The 22,100-nt window shown below is 46.7% G+C and overlaps 1 protein-coding gene across 1 annotated transcript in view; it reads left to right on the top strand.

Moving 5' to 3' along the window:
* The first annotated feature begins 5,547 nt into the window (after positions 1-5,547).
* The window catches only part of PCNX1 (pecanex 1), a 121,700-nt gene continuing 105,147 nt past the window's right edge, over positions 5,548-22,100 (top strand). Inside the window, exon 1 of the mRNA XM_084847712.1 lies at positions 5,548-5,621. The gene's annotated coding sequence lies outside the window, so the exon portion shown is untranslated. The remainder of the gene's footprint in view (positions 5,622-22,100) is intronic.

Here is a 22,100-nt window from a genome sequence, read left to right as displayed (position 1 = left end):
ATAAGCCATTCCCATCACAGAAGTTCATCCTTTCCAACCAAGAGTTAAAGTATGAGTTAAAGAGGGAAAAATAACCCTTTGACTCCCAGATAGAGAAGACTGAAAACTGTCATACTTTCCACCCCCGCAGCTATGAAAGCAGCTAGAGTTAAACCCTAGATACATTGGACACGAGTCAAGAGAGCGAGAGGGGGAAAGTAGACCATAAACAGAAATCCTGAAAATCCTTTAAAAATCATTCTGAAAAAGCAGTAAGAAGACTCAGGCTAGACCTTACTGTGGACACACCGGGAAACTGTCCCCCTGCGTACGGTCAGACCTGCAACTGGAGAATTGAAGAAGGGGACTAGACCCTACTGCAGCTTGCCAGGTGAATAGCTGCCCAGCGTACGGTCAGATCCCAAAGAAGATCAAACATGCGTGTTGTAGTGTTAGTAGTGTTGCATTGTGTTTCCTTAATAAGGTGCAAAAAGGGGGGCCAGCCCCTGAAAGAGAAAGTTTGTCCCAGGGATTTGCTGACAATTACTGGCTTCACCTGGCTAACATCACGAGAGTAAAACATTTTTGTTTGCCAAGAGGTATACCTGCAAACAGGCTTATTAGCTCTTGCCTAATACCTGTCTGTAGACATCCTGGGAAAATTCAAAAAGATACCATGTTAAGAGTTTATGGTGTAAGTTTAACTTATTCCCAAAATGCTAATTGGGGCGTGGTTGCAAAGATCCTACCCCCTACAGAGTTCACTCTACGCACCCCCATCATTGCTGAAACAAATGCTACGTGTGCACAAATGCTTAATTGTCAAAAAATTTTCCAGAAAATACAAAGCTATCCCTGGCCCCCTTCCACTGTAATAAAATTCAAAACATATCTTCTAATGATGCCCACATACTTTTGCCTCATGGATAGTTTTAGACATGTAATTCCTGCACTTGGTCATTCATTCCTGCCAACTTGTCTGATAACCACCCATGTTGCCTCAGCCGCCAATTGAACTGGTGCCAATTCTTCCCCTGTAGCCCGAGAAAATCCGTCAACGGCAGCCTCGAGCACTCCAACTAACTAAAAATTGTAATAGTCATGTGCAGTTATATTCTGACTCAGAAAAATTGGCCTTAGCAATGTCACTAGTTGGGGTTCCAGGTTTAGCCTTGGCTAATGGTCTAAAGAACAACTGGTTAGCTTGCAGCTTAGCCAAAAGCATAAATGCCACCTCACGAGCATTGTCATTGTTAAATAAAGAGTTGCGTGATCTAAGAGGTGCAGTTCTAGAAAATAGAGCTAGTATAGATTACCTCTTCCTTCTTCATCATTTAAGTTGTGAGACACACCAAAAGCTCTGTTGTTTTAACTTAACTAATAATGGCAATGCTGTAGATGAACAGATCAACAAGCTGCACAATATAGTAGCTAACAAAACAATAAAACAAAACAATTAGCTCAATTAGTTGACCCTTTGGCTTCCAGATCTTAGCTGGCTTGAAGCATTGTTCATCCTAATTCTACCAGTATTGTTCATAAAAGTTCTGTTATGTCTCTGCGTTCCTTGTCTTATGCGCTGTTTAACCAATCTGTTTTATGTCTCAGCTAGTAAAACTGCTGCCCTCTATGCTCTAATAGCCCAACAAGAGGCTAAGTAATATGTATGTCACAAAAAGCTTTGTATAGTTATCAGTAATGCTATAATTGTAATGAAATTATGCATTTAAGGGGGGAATGTAGCAGCCATATCGGGGGTCAGACTAAGTAGCCTCATGCAGTCTCATGCTTCATGTTCTTGCTGAGCTCTTTCTCCCTTGAATATATTGTTGTAAGCTGACGAGACACAGGAATTCCTTATCTTGTCAAAGGTCATACAATTGTATATCTTGTTCTCTGCTGTTCTCTTCTGTTCTCTCCTTATCATGGCTACCCTATAACCCAGTTCTTGTATTATAAACAATAGTGCTAAGAGAAAAAATGTTGAGGATTGCAACCCCATGCGGGAGGGGGAGGAGGAGCCGTTTCATATGTGTCACAAAGTCTATAAAACCAATGTGCTAATGTAAATCGGGGCTTCTGGCTCTTTGGAAACGATTCCAGCCTTAAGCCCGCGCGTTAAATAAAGAATCTCTTTTTCCTTCACTCCGTGGTCTCTCTGACTCTGGGTTCTGCAACATAAATACACAGAAGAACTATACAGGAAAGATCTGAATGTCCCTGATAGCCATGATAGTGCGGTCACTGAACTTGAGCCGGACATCCTAGAGAGTGAAGTCAAGTGGGCCTTAGGAAGCATTAGTAAAAACAAAGCTAGCGGAGATGACAGTATTCCAGCCGAGCTATTTAAAATCCTAAAAGATGATGCTGTTAAAGTGCTGTATTCAATATGCCAACAAATCTGGAACACTCAACAATGGCCACAAGACTGGAAAAGGTCAGTTTACATTCCAATTCCAAAGAAGGGCAACGCCAAAGAGTGTTCAAACTACCGCACAATTGCGCTCATTTCACATGCCAGCAAGGTGATGCTCAAAATCCTACAAGCTAGGCTTCAGCAGTATGCGAACCGAGAACTACCGGAAGTACAAGCTGGGTTTCGAAGAGGCAGAGGAACTAGAGATCAAATCGCCAACGTTCGCTGCATCATGGAGAAAGCAAGAGAATTCCAGAAAAACGTCTATTTCTGCTTCATTGACTACGCTAAAGCCTCTGATTGTGTGGATCACAACAAACTGTGGCAAATTCTGAAAGTGATGGGAGTACCAGACCACCTTACCTGTCTCCTGAGAAACCTGTACGAGGGTCAAGAAGCAACAGTAAGAACCAGAGATGGAACAACCGATTGGTTCAAAATTGGGAAAGGAGTACGACAAGGCTGCATATTGTCACCCTGCTTATTTAACTTATATGCAGAGTACATCATGAGAAATGCCGGGTTGGATGACTCACAGGTTGGAATTAAGATTGCCGGGAGAATTATCAACAACCTCCGATATGCAGACGATACCACCCTAATGGCAGAAAGCGAAGAGGATCTCAAGAGCCTCTTGTTGAGGGTGAAAGAGGAGAGTGCAAAAGCTGGTTTGAAACTCAACATTAAAAAAACTAAGATCATGTCATCTGGCCCTATCACTTCCTGGCATATAGAAGGGGAAGAAATGGAAGCAGTGACAGATTTTACTTTCTTGGGCTCCAAGATCACCGCAGACGGTGACTGTAGCCATGAAATTAAAAGACGCTTGCTCCTGGGGAGGAAAGCTATGGCCAACCTAGACAGCATAGTAAGAAGCAGAGACATCACCTTGCCAACAAAGGTCCGTCTAATTAAAGCTATGGTTTTCCCAGTAGTAATGTATGGCTGTGAGAGCTGGACTATAAGGAAGGCTGAGCGCCGAAGAATTGATGCTTTCGAACTGTGGTGCTGGAGAAGACTCTTACGAGTCCCCTGGACTGCAAGGAGGTCAAATCAGTCCATCCTAAAGGAAATCACCCCTGAGTGCTCATTGGAAGGACAGATAATGAAGTTGAAGCTCCAATATTTTGGCCACCTAATGCGAAGAGAAAACTCCCTGGAAAAGACCCTGATGCTGGGAAAGACTGAAGGTAAAAGGAGAAGGGGACGGCAGAGGGTGAGATGGCTAGATAGCATCACGGATGCAATGAATATGAACTTGAGCACGCTCCGGGAGAGAGCGCAGGACAGGAAGGCCTGGCGTGCTATGGTCCATGGGGTCACGAAGAGTCAGACACTACTGAACGACTGAACAACAACAGGAGAGGTGTGCTGTCAGGTATTGCAGTCCGAAGCCATAGACAGACCCTTGTTCTGATCCAGCAGGGTTCTTCTTATATTCTTAATGGTCTGACTCATTATAAGGCAGCTTCCTATGTTCCAGTCCGTGACTTAGACAGGAATCACCTGGCTGCTACAGCAAGTCAAGGAAATCCCAAGAGATTCTGCCCGAGCAGCATTCTGTCTATAAAGGATTAAAGACCTCATTAAAATCATTTCCTTTTATAATTGATATTTTTACATGCCAGTTCTTAGAAGTTTAATTCTTTAATGCATGAGTATGGCCACACCTCTTTCTCCGGAAGGTGTTTCATTTACGAACACTTTCATTGCCCATCTATACTCTGTATGCCTATGACAGCTATTTCAAAGTGGGTTTTGTTTGTTTGTTTTGCAAAAACAATGTCTGTTTTCTACTTATTTGTTTTGGTGATAATTTCTGAGCAATTTTTAGAGCCAGTATTATGTTGGATATTCTAAGATATACTAATAAGATTAGCCATACCTTATAAGAGGAAGATGTTCTTGGCCCTGACAGAAGTTACCATTATCACCTGCTGATGTTGTTTTCTTAGGTAGCTTCAGTGGACATCTAGCCACATGTCTAGCCAACAAATATCGAAAAGGAGAACTAAAGGATGAAGAAAAAACAGTGCTAGAGCAAGACAGAAATATAATAGAGCATTCTAAAATCATGGCTTGAGCCATTAGTATCATAGCGCCCACGCCCTTGAACTTCCTACTACTATAAGGGAGCAATCCTATGGGGATAGTCAGCTGCCTCTGAATCCAGTGGTGGCCAACTATCCATCGCAGGGCAGGCGGAGCGCAGAGGGGATCTTCTCTGTGCTCCGGCCACCCTGCATTTGCAGCTAGACAGCTGATTTCAGCTGTCTAACTGGGGCACCTCAGAGCAGGCAGGGGGAGGCTGGATGGTGAATGAGGAGCGTCGTAACGGCACTTCCAGTCCCCTCCCTGCCCCCAGAAACACTCCCCTTTTCAGCCACTCCGTGCTGTTCTTCCGAGTGTGCCTTATGAAGCAGTGGGGGCGGGGAGCTGGATTTCTGGGAACCAACCTTGCAGCACTGGCTCCGAGCTCTGTTCCCAGAAACTGAAAAATCCTATGGCCATCTAGTCGCTGTCTAGAGGCCATAGGATTGCACCCTAAATTAGGCAGGTGCCAATTCTTCTGGGGTTTTGGTGCCTATTGTAAACAGCTTCCAACAGGTATTCCCAGGAAGGTAATTCTATCTTCTGTATGAAAACTTGTTTTTGTATATTGCTTAGAAATTTAATGTATGTGATCCATAAATATCATTAAATAAAATTATAGTTGCATGAATAAAACCATGGTGGTTGTTTGTTTTATTGTTAGCACTGGCTTTTATTAATATTTGATGGTTACTGTTGTTTGTATTTTATTCTTTAAGCTGCCTTGAGAGGGTTTAGTTTTTATACTTAAAAGCATCTTAAAATCCTGAGGGGTTATGCATTAAACCACTGTCCAAAAACATAGATTTGACTCAAGAACGAAATGCTTTGAGGGTGCAGCTGATTTGAAAACATCTTTGCAATTTGCTTTTTCAGTTCTGCAAGCCTCCACAGCAAACTACTAACCTCAAACAATAGGCCTACCCTGAGGAAGAAGCTCTTAGCACCAGCCAGAGTTTGGAGCAATGATCCTCAGCTGAAGTTGTGGATTACAGAGAGGTCTGCATTCCAGAGCTCTAAAAGAGCCGTGTGGGAGAGGAGCTCTGGCCAAAAAACAAACAATCAGAAAACAGTGCTGAGAGACCCCAACAGAGAACTGCAAGTCCGAGACCCACAGGATGAAAACAGATAACAGGTAAGAAGATGATTCATCTAGTCCTGGTGGTGAAGCACAAGCTGCAGAGCGTTTATATGTTGGGGACTATGAGGCTATGGAAGTGTTACAGTTAAATCGGCACAGTTGAAGTTGAGGGCTGCAGCCTAGTTACAAAAATCTCAGCTGATTCAATTAATAAAATAAAACTTTGTATATTTGCATATGAATACAGTATTTTAGAAGAAAAAGCAAACTTTTGTTTCTAGATGATGTTGCAGCAGGCACAGTCTTTGAAGAAGTATTCCTGTATGTGAGAGAAGACCATTTTGTTTTGGGTTTGATTTTCTTTTTTTTAAGAACTGGACTTGTTTTATAAGTCTCTCTCTCTCTCTCTCCACACATTGCCTTGCATAAGTATTCACCCCCCTTTGACTTTTCCACATTTTGTTGTGTTACAACCTAGAATTAAAATGGATTCAGGGAGCAATCCTATGGCCGCCAGACAGTGGCTAGATGGCCTTAGGATATCATGTTAGCCCTTGGAGGCAGTGTGGAACAGCCCCGCCCTCCATGCTCGCAAGAGGAGCGTGGAGCAGCCGAAAAGGGCCGTGGCTGGGGGCGTTCTGGAGTGGGAAGAGCGTAACTGCCTGCACGACGCATCCTATGTGTCATACAGCAGCCTCCTTCCCCGCTCCGTCCTCCCACTGCTAGACAGCCGCAATTAGCTGTCTAGACAAAAAGGCAGGGCAGGAGAAGGGAATGATCCCCTCCGTCCTTCTCCTGTCCTGCTTTGGATAGGCGGTCACCTCCACGTTCGGAGGCGGCCACCTATCTGGATAGGATTGTGCCCTCAATTGGCATTTTTACCATTCACTTTACACAACATGCATAACACTTTGAAAGTGCAATTTTTATTGCGGCACAAAAGTTAAATTGAACAGAAGTAAACTGGCATTTGTTGGTTGCATATTCACCCCTTTAGTCAATACTTGGCAGAAGCACCATTGGCAGCAATTACAGCTGTGAGTCTTTGGGGGTAAGTCTCTGCCAGCTTTGTGCATCTGGATCCTGTAATTTTTGCCCATTCTTCTTGGCAAAATCGCTCAAGCTTTGTCAGGTTGGATGGGGACCACTGGCGAACAGCAATGTTCAAATCTTGCCACAGATTCTCAGTCGGACTGAGGTCTGAGCTTTGATTGGTCCATTCTAAGACATTCAGGTTCTTGTTTTCAAACCACTCCAACTTAACTTTGGCTGTGCGTTTAGGGTCATTGCCCTGCTAGAAGGTGAACCTCTGCCCCAGTCCCAGGCCATGTTTCCACGACAACCGAAGGAGAAGCTAGTGGAGGAGTACCAGAATTTTAAAAGGAATCGGCTTTGCTGTGTGCGGGGTTCCATGAGCAGGTTCTCCAGACCAGTAAAAATTGCTTCACAGAACATACTTCTAGTGGGGATTGGACGTCATCTGACTAGCAGCGGCTGCTCAGCCAATAAGAGAGGCTTCCCCTCCTCCCCCCCCTTCCCCTGAAAGTCCAAATGCACCTGCCTTTCAGGAGCAGGCCTCATTGAGCACAGTGGGAGTTACTTCTGAGTAGACCCACATATGCTTGGGCTGGGAAAGAGGGGGGGACACAAAGAGGGAAACCAGCCCCCATTTTAACCCGTAGGACCTCATTGACTACAATGGGAGTTACTTCTGACAAGACAGTAATGGGTTTGTTGTGGGAAAGAGACGGAAACCAGCCCGCATTTTAATGCACAGGATTTCTATAAGGAAGCTGTGAAGGAGTTACTTCCTAAGTTACTTCCTCTTTGCATGCCACCGTCCCCGATATAGTGACGTTAGTAGAAGATTTGGCAAAGAACGTTGGCACTGTGCACGCTGTGTTGGACCTGGCCAATGCCTTCTTTTCGATACCCATAATGCCTGAGAGCCAAGATCGGTTCGCGTGGGAATGGCAGAGGAGACAGTTTACATTTTGCATCTTGCCCGCGGGTTATGTCCACAGCACCACGATGTGCCACGGAATGGTGGCACGGGACTTGGCAGAGGTGCAGCTCTCACCAGCGGTGCGTGTGTATCATTATATTGATGATGTCACGGTGATGGGGAGTGACCGTGGTGCAGTCCAAGCAGCCTTAGATGCCATCGTGCAACACCTTGAGAGCCAAGGATGTGCAGTAAATCCCAAAAAAGTCCAAGATCCAGCAGAAAGTGTGAAATTTCTGGGGATTTATTAGGACAGCAGCAAAGAATTATATTTGATATTTTCACTAGACAACATTGAGGGAGCAGCGCCACCTACTGGCACAAAGCAGCTACAGTCATTTTTAGGCCTGTTGGGATTCTGGCAGCCTTTTGTGCCTATGTTGGCTATAGTCTGCCATGAAAATGCCAGCGTAAGCGGCGTCCCTCTACGGGTCAGTAATGACCCGGTGCTTGCACAGGAGGAACCTTTCCTTTTCCAGGCACAGATAATACACCCCCTTCACAACTTATGCAGAAAGAAAGCTGCGTGGGAATGGGGGGGGGGGGGAAGCAAGACGCCACCTTCAAGGCAGCCAAGCAGTTCGTCTGTGAACATGCCAGACTGGACCCAGTAGATCTGAACCAGCCCTTGAACTAGATGTCATTGCCACAGAGGAAGGGGTGGCATGGGGCTTGTGGCAACACTGTACACAGGCCAAGCGGAGGCCTGTGGGATTTTGGTCTGCCAGGTGGAAGGGAGCCCAGGAGAACTTTAGTCCCCTGGAGAAGCAGATATGTGCTGCCTACCAGGCGCTGCTAGACACAGAGCGGACCACTGGACCCCAGCGGGTCCAAGTAAAGACACAGTACCCTATTGCCAATTGGGTAGCAGATACCCAGCTGGGGCGGACAGGAACAGCACAGCACCCCACTTTGGCGAAGTGGAGAATATACCTGCAACAGCAGAGCCACATGGTGGCATCCCCCATTAGTGATCAGATGGCAACATATCCTGGGGCTGTCGCATGGGAGGCTGAAGACAAAGAGAGCACGAGCTTCTGGTCCCCAGCTCACCCATCAAAGAGCCTCCCCCCCGCCCCGGACCAGTTCCCACCTGAAGAGCAGCAGTGAGCCTGGTTCACTGATGGCTCGGCTCGGGACTCAGGTGGGGCGTGCCAATGGGCAGCACTTGCCTACCAGCCAGAAGAACAAACCCTGTATTGGGTTGAAGGACTGGGCCAGTCCAGCCAATGCGCTGAGTTGCGAGCTGTCCGGATGGTGATTACAGGGGAAGCACAGAAGCCCCTGCGCATATACACGGGCTCCTGGGCAGTGTTCAAAGGAGCCACCCAGTAGATAACCAACTGGTTAGCCAAAGACTGGGCCCCCTATGGCCAGCCAGTTTGGGGGTCAGATATGTGGCAGAAGATATACAGCATAGCACGTCAGGGTGGGGTGTATGTGGGGCATGTGGACTCTCATGCTGTGACATCCCCACTGGGCAACATAGTAGCTGACAACCTTGTGAAAGTTAGAGGAGCAGAAGCAGCCCTTGCTGACTGGGCTCACACATGCTGTGAGCACCGGGGGGGGGGGGACACTCTACCTGGGAATGGGCCAAACACAGAGGCCTACCCCTAACCAAAAAAGACATTGACGAAGTTGTCCAAAACTGCTGTTTGTAGCAAAGTCAAGCAGCATAAAATAGCTGGCCAGAAAAACTGGGGGCACATAGCTCGGGGAGCCAAGCCTGGGCAAATCTGGCAAATTGACTACACTGGCCCCATGCCTAAAGACCAAGGCGCCTGCTATGCCTTGTGTGTGTGGACACTTTCAGTGGAGTGACCCAAGCTTTCCCATATGCCCATGCAATGCAGCAGAACACCCTAAGAGGAAAAGGGGCCTTGGAAAAGATGTATGGCACGCCCCAAGAAATTTAGAGCGACAATGGAAACCACTTCAAGGGAAAAGCCATCTTAACATGGGCAGAGGATAACAAAGTGACTTGGATTTACCATATCCCCTACCATCCACAAGCTGCAGGTTTGGTGGAAATGGTTAATGGCCTGTTGAAAGAGAAAATAAAACTATTAACTGGGAGAGCTGATTTAAAGCAGTGGCGCAGACATTTAGATGAAGTCCACCTACTCAGTCAAAGGAGCCTCCCAGGAGGGAGCTCGCCCATGGACAGGCTTGTGAATCCTCCCCCTCCCCCCAAAGGTGGAGGATTGAAAGTCTGGAAATTGCTGCCTGAAGCTTGCATTCCTGTTCAAAGCACTCCGGGGGCAGTGGGCCTAGACATATGTACTCTCTGTGCATTCAAGCTGGATGCAGGGGAAACTGCCACGAGAGCAGTGGGGATTGGAATCCAGACCCCTCCTGGCACATATGGGCATCTAGCAGCCAGGCCAAGCCTGGCCACCAAGGGCATCGCCGTATTGGGAGGGGTTATTGATCCAGACTATCGGGGAATTGAAGATTGTTTTGCACAACCTATCCCCAAATTCTTATTCTTTTGAGCAGGGAGAACGCATAGCACAGCTGGGGTCGGAGAAGGCCCTTCTCACCCTGCATGTGACGGAGGGGGAGCCGCCTGCAGACACAAGTGCACGAGGCAGTGGTGGCTTTGGATCGACTGGTGGGCGAGTGTGGGTGCATTTGCCTGGGAGTGCAGACCCAGCTAAAGGAGAGGTACTGTATCAAGGCCCAGGGAATACATACACAGTCTTGTTGAGAGGGGAAGACTGGCCCCAAACGCTCCCTGCATACTTTTTGTTTTGCAGATGATGGCCAGTGCTGAACTGAATAGAAATGAATGAATAGCCATCACAGACACGTTGATGGTGTTCCTTCTGTCCTTTATCTTTTGGTATCTAGAAGTGTAAATGGCCTCCTGGGCTGACAGGTTAGTTGAAGAATATCCCCCCAGTCCCTTTGATCTTTTTTCCTTTCCCAAGCAGGTGTTCAGTCACAAAGTTCTCCCGTGCTACCATGTGCCAATAGGGCTCTGGTGCTCTCACTGGAGCGTGGACTACTACGCTGGCTGGGTCCCTGAAGCTCAAGTTGACCTGCTCCGTTGCTCAACTGTCTTTAATGAAGTTAAAGTGGTTCTTAACATCCAATTGAAAGAACCCAGCCCCCTAGCAGGCGTGTGGGTGCCACCTTCTTCCCCCACTAAGTCATCTCTGTTGGTTAGGATCAAGTCAAGGACAGCCGATCCTCTAGTATGGATCTAGTATGGATCCTCTAGTATGGATCTAGTATGGATCTAGAGCCAGTATGGTGTAGTGGCAAGAGTGTTGGACTGGGAGCTGGGAGATCTGGGTTCTAGTCCCCACTCGGCCATGGAAGCTCACTGGGTGACTTTGGGCCAGTCACACACTCTCAGCCCAACCTACCTCACAGGGTTGTTGTTGTGAGGATAAAATGGAGAGGGAGGAGGATAATGTAAGCCGCCTTGGGTTCCTTGCAAGAGGAATAAAGGCGGGATATAAATGCAATAATAAAAAAATAGTTCCTTCCTCTGATATATGTGTGGGGAATGGGGGAAAGGAATACATCTATTTTAAGTTAAACTGATTGGAAGCATAACTGAAACTGAAAAGTTGTTGCTAAATATTTTATAGCCTCTAAATATCGGAATGTTGTTTGATTTGTCACCTCCCCAATGTTTAATAAATAAAAGAAAAAAAATTTTTTACAACATAAAAAGGTTAGAATCAGGTCAGGATGCAGCATGGCTTACCAGATTAAATACTGGATTGCATTTAATGTCATGTCGGTGAACTTCTGCTCAGACATGACTTCCCCTTCTTCTCCTCCCACCTGTACCCCCACCAAATCTGCTCCAGAGGATCCCCCAAAAAGTGGGATGCAACCCACTAGTTTTAAAACATATGGGGGCTTTCAAGCTATTTTGTCCTCAGTTTGCTTTGCTTGTGTAATGATTTATATCCCACTCTTCTAGTGCTTACACACCACTCAGAGTGGCTTATTGCAATTAAGAACAATTATACAATAATCTTCCATAAAAATAACAACAAGCTTATCTACCCCATAAAACAAAGACCTGCTAGAATAAGATAGTTTTTACCATTCGATGAAACACAGCAAAGGAGGGGGCCAACCAAGCCTCACCTGGCAAAGAATTCCATAATTTGGATGCAGCAACTGAGTTGTGAATTTATACAGCCGATACGGCTAGTACTTACACTCTTTGCAAACAAAGCAAAGGAGCAGATACGTGGTAACAATATATAAGGTTTCGGTCCTATACAGTTACATTGGAGTAAATGTCATTTGACACACTGGGATTTACTTCTGAGTAACATGCATAGGCCTGCACTGCATGCAACCTTTTTAAGCCACTGACAGGAAATGGTGGGCTGTGGATATAAGCTACAAAGGAACACAGGAATTAAGGTACAATATTAAGTCAGACCGTTGTTCTGTCTAGCTCAGAATTGTCTCCGCTGACTGGCAGCGGCTCTTCAGGGATTCAGACAGGAGTTTTTCCAGCCCTGCCTGGAGATGCCGGGGATCGAGCCTGGGACCTCATGCATGCAACACATGTTACTCAACCACTCAGCTGCAGCCCCTGCAAATGCAACCTCTCCCCTTATGTTTTCTTCTCTTCTTTGAAGAGTAATAATATATAAGAACCCGTAATCATTATTTTATGAATCTGACTGTAATTGCTTTCTTAAGCTATGGGAACAACTAAAGATGGAGAAACTGCTTTACTGCAAATGTTGGGGTTGGAGAGGGTGGAGAGAAAGGAGAAATCTGCTCATGTGGCACTGCCTAGAATCCAACGCTTTCAGGGTTTGAATTTATTTATTTATTAGATTAATTAGCCACCCACCTGGCCAGCTAATTTATAACCAGTATAAATCCTATTTTATTCATCTACTTTTGTGATAATCCTCATGAGTGAAGCCATTGCTTATATGAAAGATACCTTAGCTGTAGACTTCATCCAGGCAGGAGTCTGTTACATGCTTGGAAGTGCCTCGCATCGTAGGGCCGATCTACATTGTGCCCGCCATCGCAACAAATTTGGTATCCTGTCAGGTTAAACGCTCTCGCATTAAAATGTGATTATCCACACTCAGCCATTTTCCCCGTTGCGGTGCTTCGTCGAATGCGTGAGCTCGGTTCACACTCGAGCGCTGTGCTGTTTGCCTGCTCTTAAAGATGGCGGCTCTTATTGGAGGATCTTCCTGTTTCTGCTGATTCCACACCCACCGCGCGGCAGTGGCGCGGGAGAGTCTTGTTGTTTTCTGCATGTTTTCCTGGCCTTGGGAAAAACGACCAGCTTGTCCCTTGCTGCCGCCGCTGTAGCAGGTGGGGGTGGAGGGGAGGCACCTACCCTCTTCTCCCCCCCCACCTGCTGGAGGCCAGGGTGGGCAGCTGGGGGGTGTCTGCCAATGCTCTTTTCCCCACGCCAGCCCTTGACAGTCGGCATGAGGAAGAGGGGCAGTGGCAGCGGCACCCAGCGCTCGCATTTGGCTGCTGGCATCTTCAAAGATTCAAAGCTTCACATCAGCCCAGTCAGTAGTTGGATGGGTGACCGCCTGGGAATCAGGCTTCCTGCACTGAGCAGGGGGTTGTTCTATCCCTTCAAATGAGACTACGTTTTACCCCCTTCTATCCCCTGCTTTGGCTTTTAAAAAAAAATTTAAGGCGTTATCTTTGAAGAATAATGGCTTCTCCATAATTTTTTTTCTAATTCAGGCATGATCTTTGAAGATTCGAAGCTTCACATCTTCAAATCTTCAAAGGTCATGCCTGAATTAGAAAAAAAAAAGATCACGGAGAAGTCACGATTCTTCGAAGATAACACCTTAATTTAAAAGAAAAAAGCCAAAGTGGGGGATAGAAGGGGGTAAAACTTAGTCTCATTTGAAGGGATAGAACAACCCCCTGCTCAATGCAGGAAGCCTGATTCCTAGGCAGTCACCCATCCAACTAATGATGGGGCTGACCCTGCTTAGCTTCCGCGATCAGACAAGCGCGCGCACATCCAGCCCTTTACTTGTTGCTGAGGAAACATTGAGTGCTGAGGAAGCTATGTGATCAGTAGCCAGAAGACGACATGGGGCCTTCGAGAGCTGTGATTGGACAGGAGGGAAATACAAACACCACCGTATATGGACAGGCAGGGGAAGGGACTACGACCAGATATGGTAGTGAAGGCGGAAAATCAGAGCACATTAAGGGGAAATACCGAGATATCAGGGAATTGAAAGGAGCACCGAAGCAGGAAATTCTGGTTCCAATTCGAGGCAGGTACTGTGTAGTGTGAAAGACGGGCAGTGAAACCTCATTGGAAGCGAAAAAACCCATAAGTGTAGATTGGCCCTAATATTGTTAAAGCTGATATCCTGGACACACATACTGGCAAGTAAGACTGCAGTTCTAAATACCTACTAGTAGGACCCACTTAATGTAATGGGACTTACTTCTAAGTAAGCATGCCTAGGATCATGCTATGAGTCACATAAGTTAAACTCTGTGATGTAAAGATTTATAATATTAATGTTTGTCACTTGTCCACCAGGCAGCTCAACAGAACCAAAGTGTAAGTAGTAGAGCCTGAACAGAGATGTCCCTAATTTAGGTCAAGCAGTGGTTCCAGTCCTATGTACGGGGACGATTTCAGAAAGTAACATTGGGTGATTATTCCTTGGCCCCTTGGTTATTTTGCTATGGAGTTCCTCAGGGTACCATCTTGTCTACAACGTTATTTAACATCTATATGAAGCCACTGGGAGCAGTCATTAGGAGATTTGGAGCCAAATGCTGCAGTATGCTGATGACACACAGCTCTATCTCCCTGTGACATCTGAGTCAGAAGAGGCTGTGCAAGTCCTGGATTAGTGCCTAGACTCAGTAATGGGCTGGCTGAGGGCCAATAAACTGAAGCTGAATCATGGCAAGATAGAAGCGCTGTGGGTGAGTGGTTCCCGAGTCTGGGAAATAGGCTCATTGCTTGTTATGGATGGAGTTGCACTCTGCTTGAAAGATCAGGTTCATGGTCTGGGGATACTGCTAGATCCATCACTGTCGCTGGAGGCCCGAATGGCCACGGCAGCTCAGAGTGCCTTTTACCTGCTTTGTCTGGTTCGCCAGCTACAGCCTCTCCTGGACAGAGATAGCTTGACCATAGTGGTACAAGTATTAGCAACCTCAAGACTGGAATACTGCAATGTGCTCTATGTGGGGCTGTCCTTAAGGCTGGTCTGGAAGCTGGAGCTAGTGCAGAATGCGGCATCTCAGCTGTTGTTGGGAACTGCCCCTTTTCAGCATGCAACTTCTTTGCTGTGGGAACTGCACTGCCTACCTATTTGATACTGGGCCAGGTTTAAGGTTCTACTACTAGTGTACAAAGGCCTAAACAACTTGGGACCAGGATACCTGAGAGGACACCTCCTTCCTTACCAACCTGCCCAGTCACTGAGGTCATCAGAGGGCATGCTCCTGGTGGTTTCACGTGGACCTATGGCCTGACTGGAGTCCACTGGAGAAGAGCCTTCAGTGTGGTGGGCCTCTCCCTGCCTTTGGAGGTCAGGCAGGTGCCAATGTTGCATTGCTTCTGTAGCAGCCATATCGGGGGTCAGACTAAGTAGCCTCATGCAGTCTCATGCTTCATGTTCTTGCTGAGCTCTTTCTCCCTTGAATATATTGTTGTAAGCTGACGAGACACAGGAATTCCTTATCTTGTCAAAGGTCATACAATTGTATATCTTGTTCCCTGCTGTTCTCTTCTGTTCTCTCCTTATCATGGCTACCCTATAACCCAGTTCTTGTATTATAAACAATGGTGCTAAGAGAAGAAATGTTGAGGACTGCAACCCCACGCGGGAGGGGGAGGAGGAGCCGTTTCATATGTGTCACAATGTCTATAAAACCAATGTGCTGATGTATTTCGGGGCTTCTGGCTCTTTGGAAATGATTCCAGCCTTAAGCCCGCGCGTTAAATAAAGAATCTCTTTTTCCTTCACTCCGTGGTCTCTCTGACTCTGGGTTCTGCAACACTTCCAGTGCCTCCTGAAAACATAGTTATTTCAGGAAGCCTTCCTTGAGTAATAAGCTGCGGTTTTTATCAGAACTCGGTTTTATCAGAACTCTGTTACTTTTTTAAAATAGAAATTATTGTAACATGGTGTTTTTATTCTTTATCCTATTTGCTGTTCACCACTCTGAAATCTTGTGGAATGGTATACAAATATTGTCAAACGAATAAATAAATAAATAATTGGTATAAAGCTTTCCTGATTCTGGGGTTGGGCTCTGTATTTACTTCGCTACCACAGTGATAAAAACTGTCCAGCTGCAAAGTTATCCTTCTCATTTTGGAGGGGTATACTGGTATTCCTGAAGAAGCTGCATTGGGTAATTGAAGCAGAGACATTACCTTGCCGACAAAGGTCCGTCTAATCAAAGCTATGGTTTTCCCAGTAGTAACGTATGGCTGTGAGAGCTGGACTATAAGGAAGGCTGAGTGCCGAAGAATTGATGCTTTCGAACTGTGGTGCTGGAGAAGACTCTTACGAGTCCCCTGGACTGCAAGGAGGTCAAATCAGTCAATCCTAAAGGAAATCAACCCTGAGTGCTCATTGGAAGGACAGATACTGAAGCTGAAGCTCCAATATTTTGGCCACCTAATGCGAAGAGAAAACTCTCTGGAAAAGACCCTGATGCTGGGAAAGACTGAAGGCAAAAGGAGAAGGGGACGGCAGAGGATGAGATGGCTAGATAGCATCACTGATGCAATGAATATGGACTTGAACACGCTCCGGGAGAGAGCGCAGGACAGGAAGGCCTGGCGTGCTATGGTCCATGGGGTCACAAAGAGTCGGACACGACTGAACAACAAGTTTTTGTTTAGGGTTCCTGGTACATTTGCATTTATAACTATATCTTTTCATGGAGATCTGTGTGCTTCACCCCTTATGATTAAAAGTGTTTCCATATGTGAGCCTTGTCTTCAGTTTCATTTGAGCATTTCTTGCAATAACTATGTTAATGTGTCATTTATCATTCAAATTAGCATTCCTAGCTAATGTAGTTTTCAATTTGCATTACACACTGATTTAACAAAACAACAACAACCCACTTTGAGGCTCATGTCTGAAACATGAAACAAAGTTTGGTGAGAGAGGACTACTTTGCTTAACTGTGCTGTACATGTACATTTGAGTCCAAAGTCTGGGACTGGATCCAGATTTAGTCAGAGCAGACCCATTGAAATCAATCGGATTCATGTTAGTCATGATTATATCATGACAAGTATCACTAAATCTGGATCCAATGCTGGATCTCCCATTCATCACCAAATATGTATATTGAGGCTGCAGTCCTAAGTACACTCATTAAATAAGTAAATCCCATTGAATTCCACAAGACTTATTTCTAAGAAAACATGCTTAGGGTTGTCTTGCATATCTTCAGATAAGGGGCCAGGAACTGGCAGGAAGAGAGAAACTAAACCACCCTCAAATTTCAGCACTTTATTTTATTTTAAGTATTATTAACATTTATATACTGCCTTATCTGCTAAAAAGATATCAAGGCGGTGTACAATAGTTTAAAACAATAAAAACAAGAATATGAAAAACAATAAAAACATTTAAAACTATACATTTTTAAAGGCTAAATTGAAAAGATGCAGCTTTACACCATTTCTAAAGGCCAAGAGAGTGGGGCCAATCATAGTTCTTGAGGGAGTGCATCCCATAGTTTGGGGCAACACAGGAAAAGCCCTTTCATGTGTGCCTGACAAATGGGCCTCTGCAGGTAATAGTGTCCTCAAAAGGGCCTCTCCTGAGGATCTTAATACCCTGGCAGGTTCATAATGAGACAGATGGTCCTTTACATAGCTAGGTCCAAAGCTGTTTAGGGCTTTAAAGGTTAAGTCCAACACCTTGAATTGATCGCACTGTGCATCCACTGTGCACCACATTATGAAGATACATGACTATGGTGGACACAAAGAAGGTATGGAAGATCAGAGTCCAGGCAGATGCTCAATACAGCCAGAGTATCTTATGGTGATGTAGGGCGCAATCCTACGGGGATGGCCATAAGCCTCCGAACTCAGAGGCTTATGGCCATCCAATGCAAGAGCGGGACAAGGGGTGGGGGCATTTTAGCTAGATGGGCTTTTTCACCTGTCTAGCCAGGGCTCTGCAGAGTGGGAGGGAAGGAGGCTGGGGAGGCCCGGGAGGCCAGAAGATTCTTTGTAAGACAGCCTCCCCAGTCCCCTCCCCTCCCCGCCCTGCCCACAGAGCCACCCCCTTTCTCTTTGCAACCTCGGAGAGGCAGCCAGCATAGTTCTCTCGGTACCAGCTGGGAAGGGGAAGGGGCAAGATGCTTGGACTCCTGGCTGTGAGGTTGGAGCACTCTCTCTGACCTTGGATCCAGGAATCCGAACTATCCTGTGGCTGCCCAGACTCTGTCTAGAGGTCATAGGATTGCTGTCCCCCAGTATCAATATAATCTTTAAAATATTCTCTGCAGAAGCCTCTTTAAAAATAGAAAATCTCATCTCACCTAAAGTAGGTGTGAAGTGGGACAACCCAACTGAAACAGAACCACCACAAGGACTGTATAGTGTCAGTAGTGAAAGGGATGCTCAAATCAGGCTGTTGGTGGCAGTCCTCTAGGCAAGGTAGGTTAACCAAATTGGGCATACTTAAGAATGTCAGAGAATGCAACCTTAGGAGCATGCAGTCCAAAAAGGCAGCTGCATGGACTGCATGCATTGATGCTAGACAAACCCATGTTCTTGCACTACTGCTGGAATGATTAGTGCTCCATGCAAGCTAAAAGTGAATGTTAGAATCCTTTACAATATCACTGAGGTTTCTGAGGTGCACTCTTCATTCAATGGGAAGCTCCAAGATGAGAAACAATGCATGAATCTGGGTTCTTGTACAGTTTCTCATGGAACCACAGAACACTACCCAGAGTAGTGTACCGTCCACCCCGCTGCATGACAGACTCCCTGGCCGAGTGCTTCAGGTGGTCTCTGATGTGCATGCGCAGTCCCCTAACTTGTTGGCGTCGGGGGACTTCAATATACATTCAGAGGCCATCCTCGTGGGGGTGCCTCGGGACTTCATGGAGACCATGACTTCCTGGGAGCTGCACCCTATTCCAATTGGGCCCACCCAAGTAACTGGTCATGCGTTTGTTTCTGGAGAGGTGGGGAGTGATCTGGAAATTGGGAGTATATCCATCACCCCTTGTCACGGCCAGATCACTACCTGGTGAGGTCGGACTTCTTGGTTCCACAACCCCTCTGTAGGGGTGGAGGACCCATTAAGATGGTCTGCCCCAGGCGTCTTATGGATCCAAACGGATTCCTGACTGTGCTTGGGGATTCTTTGGAGCATGCAAACTGCTGCTTGGTCGAGACCCTGGTGGATGGCTGGAATGCTGCTATCACTGGGGCATTAGACAGTGTGGCTCTGAAATGCCCTCTCCCCCTGAACAGAGTTCAGACTGCACCATGGTTCACCCCATAGTTGCAGGCTCTGAAATGGGAGGTGAGATGGCTAGAGTGCCAGTGGTGGAAATCTCGCTCTGAAGACGATTGGACATGGGTTAGAGCTGTAGGTTCAGACTACCACATGGCGATAAGAGCAGCAAAAAAGAATTTTTATGCTGCCTGTATCGTGTCTGCAGAGTGCTGTCCCAGGAGGATGTTCCAAGTGGTCCAGAACCTGGTCGGTCCAGTTGTTCCAGAATCAATGGAGCATTCTAAGGCCTCCTGTGATGAGTTTGCAAAACACTTTGCAGATAAAATCGACCAGATCAGGAGTGCTATTCTGTGCGCTGTGGATACAGTTAGTGAACAAGAGGTGGCCAGTGGCAGACCGGTTGTGTGGGATCGGTTCCAGCTTCTTCCTTCTGAGGAAATGGACAAGGTGCTTTCATCTTTAAGGCAGACCACCTGATTACCCAATCCTTGCCCATCTTGGCTCATTATGAGCTGCAGGGAGAGACTTGGGGAGGGGATCAAGGTGGTGGTGAATGCCTCCCTTGAGGAGGGAGTGATGCCATCAGTCCTCAAGGAGGCGGTGATAAGACCATTGTTAAAGAAGCCCTCCTTGCATCCCTAAGACTTTAACAACTTTTGCCCAGTCTTAACTCTGATGTTTGGGGGAAAGGTGATTGAGCGAGTGGTGGCTTTGCAGTTGCAGGCACACTTGGAAGAAGCCAATTATCTGGATCCGTTTCAATCAGGCTTCAGGCCTGAGCATGGGACAGAAACGGCCTTGGTCACCTTGGTGGATGATATGGGGAGGGCTCTGGATAGGGGCGAATGCTCCTTCCTTGTTCTCCTCGATCTCTCAGTGGCTTTCGATACCATCAACCACGGTATCCTCCTGGACCGCCTGGAGGAGTTGGGCATAGGGGACACCGTATTACGGTGGTTCCGTTCCTTCCTTTCTGGAAAGTACCAGAGGGTAGCTCTGGGGGAGGAGACTTCAGACCCTTGGCTGCTTGCTTGTAGGGTGTTACAGGGTTCTGTTCTCTCCCCGATGTTATTTAACATCTATATAAAACCACTGGGAGCTATCATCAGGAGGTTTGGGGTGCAGTGTCACCAATATGCAGATGACATGCAACTCTACCTCTCATTTAAATCCTCGCCAAGCTTGGCTGTAGAAACCCTGTCCAAGTGTCTGGAGTTGGTGAGTGGCTGGATGGAAAGGACAAAGCTGAAACTGAACCCTGACAAAACCAAATTCCTTTTTGTGAGAGACAAGGGGAGGCTGGGGGATGTTGACCTGGTATTTAATGGGGTGCAGCTACCCCTGAAGGACCAGGTCCGCAGTCTGGGGGTCATTTTAAGCTCCCAGCTGTCCAGGTGTCAGCCATGAGCAGGGGAGCGCTGTGCCAACTCCTTCGGATACGGCAGCTGCATCCCTCTCTCTCTAACCATCTGCTCCCATCAGTAGTTCATGCCCTGGTCTCCTCTCGCCTAGACTACTGTAATTCACTCTATGTGGGGTTACCCTTGAAGATGGTTCAGAAGTTGCCACTGGTGCAGGATGCAGTGGGCCGCCTGGTTAAAGGCAGCCATCAGCGAGATCACATCATTCCAGGGCTGAAGGAGTTGCACTTGTTATCAGTTGTTTTCCAGACTCAGTTCAAGGTGTTGGCATTGACCTTTAAAACCCTATATGGTTCCAGCCCAGTCTATCTTAAGGAGCGCCTCCAACAACACCAAGGACGCCACTCAGCAAGATCGGCCTTCTGTCTGTACCATCAGCCATGTCCGCTAGGCTGGTGAGGACTAGGGAGAGGGCCTTTTCTGTGGTGGCCCCCACGCTGTGGAATTCCCTCCCTAGTGACCTCCACCATGCTCCCGCTTTGATGAGCTTCTGCTGGGCTTTAAAAACCTGGCTGTTCAGGTGGGCATTTGGGGTGGGTTAGGTTTTTTTTTAGAGCAGTGTTGTTTTGTTATGCTGTTTTGTTCAGTTGATTATGTAAATTTGTTGTATTTCGTGTTATTAGTATTGTACGCCACCTAGAGTGGCCAGGTAGCCGGCCAAATAGGCAGCAAATAAATAAATAAATAAATAGGGAGGCAACAGTGGCAGCAGGCAGCAGCATTGTGGAGTTCTTAGCAGCACTCTCATCAGCAGCAGCATGTTTTTTTCAGTGGCAGCTGCAGGCCACATAAAAGGGCTTGGGGCCACCTACAGGCCATTGGTTGTGCACCCCTGACTTAGAGAGATCAGCAACCTCCATTGGCATGGAGGTCTGGAGCTGGGGGGGGCGGGGGGGGGCTTTAAAAACCAGCCTTGAACCCTGCCTGCAGCAAGAGATTAAATGTGCTGGAAGTTCTTGAGTTGATAATAATGGATGCTATAGATTTCTTTTTCCAAGTAGTAATGTATGGCTGTGAGAGCTGGACTATAAGGAAGGCTGAGCGCCGAAGAATTGATGCTTTCGAACTGTGGTGCTGGAGAAGACTCCTACGAGTCCCCTGGACTGCAAGGAGGTCAAAGCAGTCCATCCTAAAGGAAATCAACCCTGAGTGCTCATTGGAAGGACAGATACTGAAGCTGAAGCTCCAATATTTTGGCCACCTAATGCGAAGAGAAAACTCTCTGGGAAAGACCCTGATGCTGGGAAAGACTGAAGGCAAAAGGAGAAGGGGACGGCAGAGGATGAGATGGCTAGATAGCATCACGGATGCAATGAATATGAACTTGAGCACGCTCCGGGAGAGAGCGCAGGACAGGAAGGCCTGGCGTGCTATGGTCCATGGGGTCACGAAGAGTCGAACACAACTGAACGACTGAACAACAACAAATAGATTTCTTGACTTGAAAACCAAAGCAAGCACAATCTCTTCATAGGAGGAATCTGAAACAAATGGAAGCCAGAGGCCTCCAGCAAATTTCACAGACTTTTCTTGTAAGCTTAATTTGCACTTATTTGGATAAGAAAGCACCAATAATTTAGTAAGCATTATGGCAGGTCACGGTCCAATTTTGTGGACTCAGAGCATAAATAATAACTGT

The sequence above is a fragment of the Heloderma suspectum genome, chromosome 1 (assembly GCF_057233095.1).
Source record: "Heloderma suspectum isolate Gila_16-S chromosome 1, 16-S_ref, whole genome shotgun sequence".
NCBI classification, from domain to species: domain Eukaryota; kingdom Metazoa; phylum Chordata; class Lepidosauria; order Squamata; family Helodermatidae; genus Heloderma; species Heloderma suspectum.
The sequence above is the reverse complement of the archived record's forward strand: the minus strand, read 5'-3'. Positions and strand labels throughout refer to the sequence as shown.